The sequence below is a fragment of the Oreochromis aureus genome, linkage group 5, assembly GCF_013358895.1.
Source record: "Oreochromis aureus strain Israel breed Guangdong linkage group 5, ZZ_aureus, whole genome shotgun sequence".
Classification (NCBI taxonomy): Eukaryota; Metazoa; Chordata; class Actinopteri; order Cichliformes; family Cichlidae; genus Oreochromis; species Oreochromis aureus.
In genome coordinates, this window is record NC_052946.1 from 34,238,283 (window position 1) to 34,249,898 (window position 11,616).

The window sequence follows — 11,616 nt, forward strand, 5'->3', positions numbered from 1 at the left end:
CTTTAAAACTAATGTAGTCTTAGTTATTACTTAAAAAACAATTGCTGAAATCAGTATATACTTACCACAGGAACCGCACTGCACCGTACTTTGCTTTCTGGTATCAAACCGTGCATGAAGTAACCCTCACATCCATAGTTACATTAACAGGATACTCGGGTAAAGCAGAAGAAAGAAAAAATGACATGACGTGATAAATTTCACAATTTAAACAAGTGCTTGTCAGACTGTTGGGAAATTGATTTTGAGATATCACACTGCAGGATGTATGAGTGCACCTGCGTTTATGGATGAGTGCAGTGTGAGTCACTAAATATCTAGCAATACAAGTTTTCTAGAATACACTATTATACCACAAAGACAAATACACCACACTCAGTGGATTGCTGTATCATTTTTTTTAATGGAATATACTTTGACAGGGTATGTACATTTGAGGTTGTCTGCCTTAAATTTTATTCACACTAAAAGCAGATTAACACTGAGTACAGGTGTAATTTAATACAGATATAAATGTAAATGTTCTTCATTATAAAACTAGGCCACACTGGTGAACTTTGTCATTTGTATGTGTTTTTCCCTCCATCTCTAGATAGAGAGTGGACATAAGTACGAGCATGAATGTATGATTACACAAGTGTGTGTAAGTGCAATCCTGAACATGTTCATGTGTGGGTGTACATGTATGTGTTTGTGTGTGGGTTTAGTTCTTTGTCCAAACAGACAGGCAGAAGTCTCCAGCAAGGAGAAAAATGTGCAGCTTGAAAATATCTGTCTTGTTCTGACATGTCTCATCATTTTCTGCTCTGCGCCAACTGCCTCACTCCAGCTCACTCATCTACCAAAAGGCCTGACAGCAGCAACGTGCATGCTCCTAAATGATTAAATAAGACAACTTGAAGAATCCAAAAAGCTTGAAATATCATATCATTTAACTTCCTAGTAGTTATCTCTAATGACAAAAGCTTTACCTAAGTGTGAAATCACTTTAACAGATACATTAAAAAAGGATTTTTAAAAAGTCAGCAAAAATATGATGAATAATTCATTTGTGAAAAAAGGCGGTTCTTTTAACTTGACAAGTACCCACCAAACATCTGACGAATAAAATAATTAGCATTTATAGATTTTCTCACATAAGAGTATATGCTCAGATTTAAATTGGTAAACTAGCTCTTCAAACATTTAATTTTTTCAATGTTGCTGTTAAAAACAACACAGTTAATCAGTGCCGATGTCACATCTCCTCTGAGGGGGGCATCTTCCTTACTGTCTTATCTCCATCTGATACCAGTTTCCCTTAAGTGTTCTCTTGAAAGCAAGTTATGCCCATGCGCTTTATCTTATTCTCATGTTTCATTTCAAGTGTTTAAATCTGAGGTGTCATTTCAGTGAAATCGCCACAATGAGCTACTTGAAATTACATTTACTTGTTTTCCATACTCAGATGAATAGTTAGGCCAAGTTAAAGAACTTTGTAAAAGATTTGTAAAAGTAAAAAGTGACTAGACAAGATTCAGTCTAGTTAGTTTAAAAAAAACAAAAAACAAACAAACAAAAACAAATAGACTTACTTTCTGTGCCAAAAAGATTGCTCGTGATAAGAATCTATCTTCCAGATAGTGAACTAAAAATAGTAACAAAGCTGAAAGTTGCCAAATACTGGACTCAAGGACACAAGGAGACAGCCTTGAATGGGAGATCTATGATATTTGAATCACTTAAGATTCTAATTTCTACAGGCAGAGTCACAGAACTTCATGATTATACAAATTTTGAATCTGCAAAGCTGAATTTCAGGAGGTCTAAGTGTACCTCTGCTTCACAGTCTTTTCTTACTAAAAAGACACTGGAGCATAGTCTACTCCTCTGGAGCCACACGTCTTGTAATGAAATCTCACTGGTGCTTTTACATGTCAAAATGTGGTTCCTGCTTTCTTCTGTTTGCTCGGGAATGACTTCAACAAGTCTTCTATGTAATTAGCGTTCTGGGAAGATGCCATGATAAAGGTGTTTCACTCTGGGCAAGGCTTGAGAAAGCCTGCAGTCTGAGGTTAGAATTGCTTATGGGTGATTCTCTGCAGACATAAAAAAGGCATGAATTATACGTTTACATTATGATGTTTTCAAGGTGACACCATTCAAGCCTGTGTTGGAATAAAGTAGTGAATAAAAATAAAGTATGAAGTATGCCCCCTTTCAATTCCAAGGTTTTACATATCAGGGCATTAAAAAATGTAAAAACGTAATATTACACCATCTAATTATTTATTTATCAAAAACTAAACCAAAATGCAGAAACGATATGTGAAAGACTAAGTTTACCTCATAACTGAATAACTCATAGAACCAACTTTAGAAGCAATAACTCGGAATAATAATTTTGGTTAGGATTAAATCAGTCTCTCACATTGTTCTGGATGAATCTTTGCCCGCTCTTCTTCACAATGTTGCGTTGGTACATTGATGTTTGTGGGCACCTGTTTATGCATAGTTCTCTTGAAGTCCTGCCACAGCATTTCAGTCAGGTGGAGGTCTGGACTTCGGGCCATTGCAACATCTTGTTCCTTTTCTTTTTCAGCCCTTCTGTTGTAGATTTGCTGCTGTGCTTAAGATAACATTGCATAGCTCGGTTTTACTGTCGCACAGGTCACATTTCAAACTAGAATACTTTGGTATACAAAAGAGTTCATGATTGACTCAATGACTGCAAGGTGCCCAGAGCCTGTGGCTGCAAATCAAGCCCAAAACATATTGTGCAGCATTAATTTCTTCTCTAAGATCATTGTAGATTTCTTTACACCTTGGCAGTTGCATTAACACACAGCTAAATACTTCATGACCTTAAAACTGGCAATACTATAGAAGTGGTCACACCTGCTGGTTGTAAAGTCCATTAATGGTGCCACTGTGGTGGAAATGAAAGTAAAATGTCCCCTGAACTTAGCTGCATCTCAAAACTAACTTATTTTACATTATATTACAGTGATTTACAGGAAACACATTAACTAACCACTGCATACTATTGGCTGTCCTGTTTGATATACATTTTTATTTGCCTTGTTTGTTCATTTGTTTCATCAGAGAAACACAGAACAGAAAAATATTGTTGGTTATTTTTGCTCAGCCACATTATTATGGTTATTGCTATTAATTAATTAGATTTCTGGAAAATGGAATACTCCACAACTTATGGTTCAATTCACTTATCATAATAGTGTTGTTGAAACTGCTCTTAAATAAGATTTTTTTCTCCATACTTGTTGAAATCCTACAGTTTTTTCAGATGTCATAGTGTAGCAAAGTGTGCTTACACCATCACCAAGAAAGACCAAGGAAAAGACTTCCTAGTGACGTATTTGGCAGATTATTGCACTTAGATTGTTTAAAAGACACCAAGGCCTCAAACTACTTTGAAAGGTCCAATTGTCTGTGGTGTTAGCATTCATCTGTCAGTCAAAGCTAATGTTAAGCCTGACTAAAATGATATCAAGTGATTCATAAAAACAGGAAGATGAAGAAGAAAACTACTGCACATTAACAGCAACCAAAACCATTCTTTATACCAGGCTGCAAACATGCCATTTGCTTGTAAAAGGACACAGTTAAAAACACATAAAATACTGTCTCCATATTGTTTTTGAAATCCTAAATGTTCAACATGATGATTTCTCAATCATGTAAACTGGTTGCAATCTAGACCTATCATTACAAAGTTATTATTTCTAATCTCCTGTAGTTTACAACACATAAAGCAATGCTGCACTTTGCAGTTTTTGGTTGTAATTGCCAGATGGGAGGAAATAAGGAAAGTGATATTAGTCCAGTTTTTATGTTGACAGAAAGAGGAAAATCAAGTAGGAAATGCCTGTGGTTGTATATATTTTTTTATAATATACACATTTTTAATAAAAACCTAAACAGGATATTGGAGTGAAAAAGGTATTCATCGGAAAAACAAACCAAAACAAGAATAAAACTTAAAACCAAACCAAACAAAATATCCAGTTCACATGACCATGAATGCACATGTAAAGCACCTACTTACAGACGGCAATTGTCTTCATCTTCTTTTGTCAGTAATTATGGACCATGTTTATGCACGTGAACAGGAAAATGACAGGTAGAAAAAATCAACAAATAAACATTTTCTTCCTGCACACTTCATGAAGAAAATTCACTTTCAGCTCAAGAAAACTGTGGCGTGGTCTACAGCTTTTGAGGAGCAGAGATCTGGAAATTACTTTTTAAAATGTATTTTTAAGCACAAAAGGACAAGAGCATGAAGTTAAAGGGCAAACTCCATCAGGACAAAAACAACCACATTATACTGCTAGCAAAACTTATGTATGCTTATGCAAGCATTTGCACAGACAACATGCTAACACAAAGCTAGCCAAGATCCTAGAGTGAGGTTGAAGGTGATTCCAAATAAAACCTTTTATACTGTTTACTTGTAAATTTGTTTTGGAGGGGGCCTTGTAAATTGCGAGTAAAGCACTATAAAATCATCTTGCTAGTGACATTTGTGGCTACAGGCGCACATTTTATGTTGCTGTCTAGTAAAATTTCTCTTGCATTATAAATTTAAAAAGGCTGATATAAAAATAAAAAATGTCAGAAAGTAGATATTTTATTTATTTTAAAAGGCATAAATATGCTATGTTGAACTATAATAAAAATTAGTAAGAAGGTTCAATGGTAATCATCATTCCAACTGAGTATTGCCAAACTGTAATTAAAGTAACTAACTGGATCATGCAAACACAAACATTCCTGGAAATGTGGTCGCCCACAGTGTCATCTCCATTTTCTTCCTTAAGCCTGTGACCGTGACATCACAGAGCAGCTGTTGGCATTTATCACCTGGCCAATATGCACTCACACACACACATACACACGTACAGGTAACAGTGTCGTAAAGCCTGTAAAAGGCAGACAAATGCTTGATCTACCCTGTCGCACTGAGCAAACTTGAATAAAAACAGAGTGCATGTGTTTAGAATTGCACATGTGCTCACATACGTACATGTGTCAGTGTCCACAAATGTGTGTGTGTGTCTTGGGATGTAGAGCAGCATGTACACATATAAACATCCTCCAGGCAATGGGAGTCATCCTGGGAATATTTATCTTTGCTGGTAATGCAAAGAGGCAGCCAACCTCTAATCTGGCCCTTAGCTATTTTCTCTGAAATCTCTGAAAGGGAGAGGGGAGGGTAGAGAGGAAGGGGGGAGACAGCAAAGTCAGTGGGGAAGTAAAGAAATCTCTGAGATGGTGTAGGATGGAAAGACAATAAACTGGAGAGACAGCACTTGTCTGGTGCATGTGCATGTGTATTAAATGTGTGTTTTAGTTGACATCTTTGTGTCAGTATGAGTCTATGTGGATTGTAGGTGTCTTTATGTGCATTTCTTTTAGGCGTGTGTGTTCAGTCTGGTTAAGAGGAGTGACCAGAGGCTGGGTGATGAGACGCATTGGAGCCCTTGTGTTTTTGTTTTTTGTGTGTCTGTGAGGCACAATGAGGTGGAGTAATGAATCTCTCCCTCTCTCTGTCTTTCTCTCGATATATGTGTATATATCTATCTATCTATATATATATATAGATAGATAGATAGTGTGTGTGTGTGTGTGTGTGCGTGTGTGTGTGTGTGTAGCAGTGGTCATCCCCTACAGGCTGAGCTGGATCTCTCAGTGTGTGGCTGATTTGAAGTGAATGGCAGCGTGCCGTGTGGCTCCATCGTGGCCAAATGACTTCTGACACTCCTCGCCTTGTTCTTTGATGTATGAGGAAATAAGGCCACACACACACACACACACACACACACACACACACACACACACACACACACACACACACACACACACACACACACACACACACACACACACACACTGTGCAATAAGTGGAAGACCAACATTAAACTTCTAAACACAATCTCAGACATGCAGACACTGACAGATAAATACTAACAAACATTGGACAATTTGAAACAATGTCATTTTGGCTGGGGTTGCTTCTAATGGAAAATTCAGTGGAAAATTTGATGCTACAGAGACTACAAATGTAGAGCCATTATTCTGTTTGCCTTGATTTACTTGTCTCTATTTACTGTACATGTGTTTTACTTTAACATCCTTGACCTGAAGGGCTTGAGGGAGTAAGATGCTAAGGGGACAGAATGCATGCAAGAGGAACACAACTTCCTGTATGTTTCACATATACATGCACACCACAACATGGTGCGCATGTACGTGCATGTAAGCATCGTTTACTCCTTGGTGACTGACACTTTGACCACATGCACACAATCTATTTGTCCAGGCAGTGTGTGTGTGTGTGTCCATTTGGGTTTTTTGGAGCTCTGTCATGTCACATACAGTCTGCTTGGTGCTGCACTTGTCTTTGCCTCAGGGTCAAAGTGTCCAAGACAAACACTTGATTTGACCGGGGCCATGTTTTCTTGTAGATCACCACGGCTCATCTTTAGAGCTCAACTACTACAGAAATCATTTGTTTTTGTAGACTTTGAATATTCCAGGGATTGGTGAATGTTGGTCCTTTACTTCTTCTGCCTAAAAATGACTCATGTGTCTAGGGAAATAAATATTAACAAAAGCAACAGAAAACCACCATGATGTGTGTTTAAAAAGGGAGAAAAAGAAAAGCATGACATACGAAACATGAAGCATAACGATATGTTAGCCATATGTCACACAAGTGAAGAAAAGTAAACAGCTATACCGCAAAGCAACATACGCTCAAAATATGCTCAAATAAGATGAAAACAGGTCAGGATAGTGTATCTACAGTTAAGTGACTTTGAAGTACAAGGAAGTTGTGCTTTAAAATAAAAACAACCATGGATTAAAATAGGAGAAGGGACTATTTTGATGGGGCTTATTGCTTCAGGTAGTGGTGAGACATGATCCAGAAAGTCGAGTTGGAGTAACACATGACTGTGTTTGAAGGCTTATCACATGGAAAAATGTTGCACAATCATTAGTAAGACTCAAAGCCAGTTATCGGAATGACAGCTCTGCTGTCAAGATAGTAACTGTCATAATAATGAAGGGAGAAATAGTAGAAATATCCTAAAACTGTGCTTGCTTGGACAATGTAGCTCCATTCTCTATGAATGTAACTTCTGGATCGAATGTGGCCCGATATTAGGGAGGTGTAAACAGAAACTGCCACTGGGAATACAGTTATTATGTTGAAAGGCTAAATTTTTTAAAGTAATGGACATAAACACTTCAGACATGACTAAATATAAAATCTTACATGCAAATCTGTTCACAAGTGCTCAAGGTGTCTCCAGATGCCTGGCGTAAGTCTCTACAATAATTAAACTCATCCCATATTTTTCAAGCATTTCTGGAGTCACTGCAGCCACTGCAGCTGTTATTGCTACCGACAACCAGGTCAGACTCTTGAATCCCTACTTTCTCACAGTACGTGTTTTGATCATAAACAGCTGTGGAATCAAAGACGTTTGAAATTGGCTGATTCTTTTTGATACACCCTGTATTAAACCAACATTTTTATTGCCCTTATGGTAAGCAGGTAATATGAGCAATAATCATCTTGTGTCTACATGCCTTAAATGCAGTTTTAAATTCAGTTCTTGCTCCTTTTCAATTTGAAGGGAGCTATGTGAAAAGTGATTTCATACAACGTATGAATACATGTGAAAAAAAGCCTAAATGTACATTTCCAGATCATATGCAAATAGTTTTTAAGGCATACATAAACTCCTAATTATTTATTTGGTGAAAAAGTGTTCAACTGTCTAACATATTCAGAGCTTATTTGTATTATTCCAATTAAATAATTACAGAAATCGACAGCATCTTTAGCATTTTGGGACATTATAGTACTTAGAGATCTGCTATGCTCGGGTTTGGATTGTATCTTCAGTGCTCTCTGTGCTGCAGCTGCCTCATTTTGTGTTTGTTTTACCAGCAGTATGAATGGGATTAGAAGTGTGTGTACAGAATCTCTCAGTCATCAAAATCCTTTAACTGTATTCACTGACCCTGCTCACACACACAAGACTGCATAGACTTCAAAATGTAGTGTTCGTACAGACTACATTCACGAGTATTTATGCATGTGTGTGTGTATGTTTCGGTATTAAAGACACATTGTGATTGGACTGCATTTTCCTGTCTGCTCTATTTTTCATTCACTGTGTATATATGGGTGCCTGAGTATGTGTACAATTTTGTGGTTTGACTCCATTATGTCTGTGAATATGAAGTAATTTATACAGTTTGAGCAATAAACACAAATACCAGCTTGATGTGGTTTTAGAGGAACTGACACCAGTACAGCACAGTTACTCACACAACAGCAGTCATCACACGAAGGAAAAAATCCTGCAATTTTGTTAAAAATGGCCACTAGGAGAGCAGAACTATGGTCAATACTCGAAAGTTAATGTTTTTCTATATACAAAGGTCTCCTAGTTCTGAAAAATGGTCTCAATTCTAAAAAATTGGGAGCCAAGAATGAAAAAAAGATCATCAATATTTACAAACAGCAGTCATGATAAACAAATTAGCAAAAAAACACCACTGAGTTGGAAACAATGTCCTCACTGTTACAAAGAAGCTGCCTCATCTCATAGAAACAAATGTTTGGTTCTGAATAAAGTAAAGCACACTAACCAATTTATATCATTTCTGCTTGATTTTAGTTCGATCATGATTGACAGTTCTTATTTTACCCCATTTAACCAGGATATTATGCAAGACTCCAATATGTGATGTGTTACGTCTAAGGGCAAATTACAAACTTGTCTCTTTCAGTGACTATCACCCAGACGAGAACTCTACATGGCTGCCCTTCCCTGCAGCCTACTGTAACCCATCTCTACAGAACAGGGAAGGAACATTGAAGAGTTTAAGAACAACAATCAATAAAAACACAAATATAAACATACCATAAATAAATAAACAATGATCATCTATGCTGTGAAATTACAGAATGAAAGGAGGATCTCATAAAAGAGGCAGTTTTTATTCCCCCAGACTTAGTGAGAGATACGTGGAGCTTTAAGGGATAATATCCACTGTGACACTGCTGATGTCATTGTCAAACTTGCCTGCCTCCCCTCCTCCAACTCACAGCCCCCCCCCCTTCTACTCTTTGCCCCTGGCTTTACAGACGAGTTCTGTAAGGATTAATTAACCAATTAGAAGTGGAGCCCCTGGGAGGCGTTTGAGGGTCCAATCCCCTTGTTGTCATTAGACACACATACATGGCCTCAATTAAGCAGTGCTGTGATAGGTCTCATTGACTGGAAGATGCATCTCCAGGAGCAGTGTTTGTCTCCCCCCTTCAGTGACTGAGTAGGTGAGTAACCTTTTAATTTAATTATCATTATTATCCTGATGTCCACTGTGTCTGCCTCCGCTAACCCCTCCTCTTGCCCTACTCATTTCCCCCGAGGTGGCGCTTGATTAAATTATTTAGGAATCCCCATATTGAAGATTTAGAGCATCACCATCTTTTCTCTTCCACATTGTCTTTCTTTCTGCAGAGATCAATGTCCTCTCCGTAGCTCTAAGCAACAGGCATGTCAACTTTGTGTCAGTAAATTTACCTAAAGGGAAAGTCTGTGTCACACTGAGCCCATGCATTGTTATTGGTCAGGAACACAGAAGAAGAATAACGATTAGATAAGATAAGATAAGATAACCTTTATTAGTCCCACACGTGGGAAATTTGTTTTGTCACAGCAGGAAGTGGACAGTGCAAAAGTTATGAAGCAAAAATTAGAATAAAATAAAATAAGAATAAATACAGTACACAACTGTACAGAATAGAATAAAATAAAATACTATATACAGTAGAATAAAATGAAAGGATCCGCAAATGTTCATATGTTTGTAAGGTTTTTTCCCACCCTTCTCCAAAAGTTGAATCTGTTCATCTGGATGTAGCGTTTTTACTTTCCTGGATGATTGAGAATGCATCAAGATGTTTTCCCACCCTTCTTGACTTGACTGACAGGGGCTGGATACTTGAGGACTGAGTGCACACTACAGTATGCTGTGTGTCAGCACTGATTGGCCTTGTTAGGACAACACTGCAGACGGTCATGGACACAGCAGGGGAGTGTTGATGCTGCTAGAGACAAGACAAGACATGTTCACCACTTCTCCTCATTTACTCATTTGTCTGTTCACAGCTGATCTCTACAGTATGTAACCATATAGCCTGCACAAGTTGTGACATAACTGCTAAATGACAGCCTAACCTTTTGGTCATCACACTTAACCTCTGAGGGACACTAATGCAAGACTCTCAGTTTGTTTCGCTAGCATACTGAGGTCCACAAAATGTTTAGTATGTTTTAATGAGGCTCCGCTGGGCTGGTTAATGTTTTCATACATAATGTTGAGGCCTACAAAAATGAGTCACAGTAAGCTAATCTTCTCAAAGTTGAAAGCCTGTCTTTGCTTTGCATGTTGCTATGGCCCAGCTCTCATGCCACAACAAAAAAAATGCAAGGACATGACAGTGAATGATTAAACTGAGATATTAAAAAATAAACAAAAAGCAAACTGAAAAATGTCTGTTCATCAGTGGTGTTGGTGTGTCAGAGAGAGACAGAGACAATGGTGAGACTGCCAGGTGTTAAGAACCTAAACTAAAAGAAAATCAGAACCGACAAAGAGTGTGCTACCACCAAAATGTGCTGGAGGGCTTTTATCCTGGTTCCCAGAGCAGGTGCGCCAGATCAGCTGTTTACCCCAGCGGAACTTTGCCATGAGAGGTTTGGAGACACCCACACAGCCAGAGTTGTCATTCCCATCTCTCTGCAGATCCCATTAAGCAGGGCTGCCATAATGTTTTAAAGGCTGCCTACAAAAAAGAAGATATTTTGGAAGTTTTATTAAAACACACTATTTCACAGGAATATTAAAATGCACGCCTAAAAACAAACGCAAATAATTTAAGATATGTCTTGTAGGTCCACTATACAATAGTAGAAACACCTGTTGATGGTGAAAGTGAATTTGTGAAATACACACACACACACACACACACACACACACACACACACACACACACACACACACACACACACACACACACACACACACACACAGAGGACACAACAAAAGCATGCTTGTTTTACATGCTATGCATCCTGGGAGTAAAATGATACAAGGGTTTTATAGGAACCATAATTTACAGGTCGTTTGGTCTGACACTGTATTTCTCACATGTCACAGAGCTGTATATTTAATATTTAGAACAATTCCACCTTTTTAGGAACAGGTAAGCAAACTAGAATATTCTTGACACAACAATAAAATGATGTGTGATGGCTTTGTTTGTGTGACCAAGTGATCCCGTGTCTCTTCCCCTACCATGTGTTTGTGATATCCAGAAAGCACCGTGTGCTGTGAATAAGCACAGGGGAAAGAGAGGAAAGGAAAGTAGAGGTTTTACTGCATCCTGGTACATCCTGCCTTAATGAGGCCCCCCTCTCTGTCTGCCCATCTGTCCCCAGCGGGATTGGGTGCACGAGGCCCCATGTTAGTAAGGCGTATGCTTGCTAACAAGTTACAACCTCAGTAAAAATAACAACAACTTTG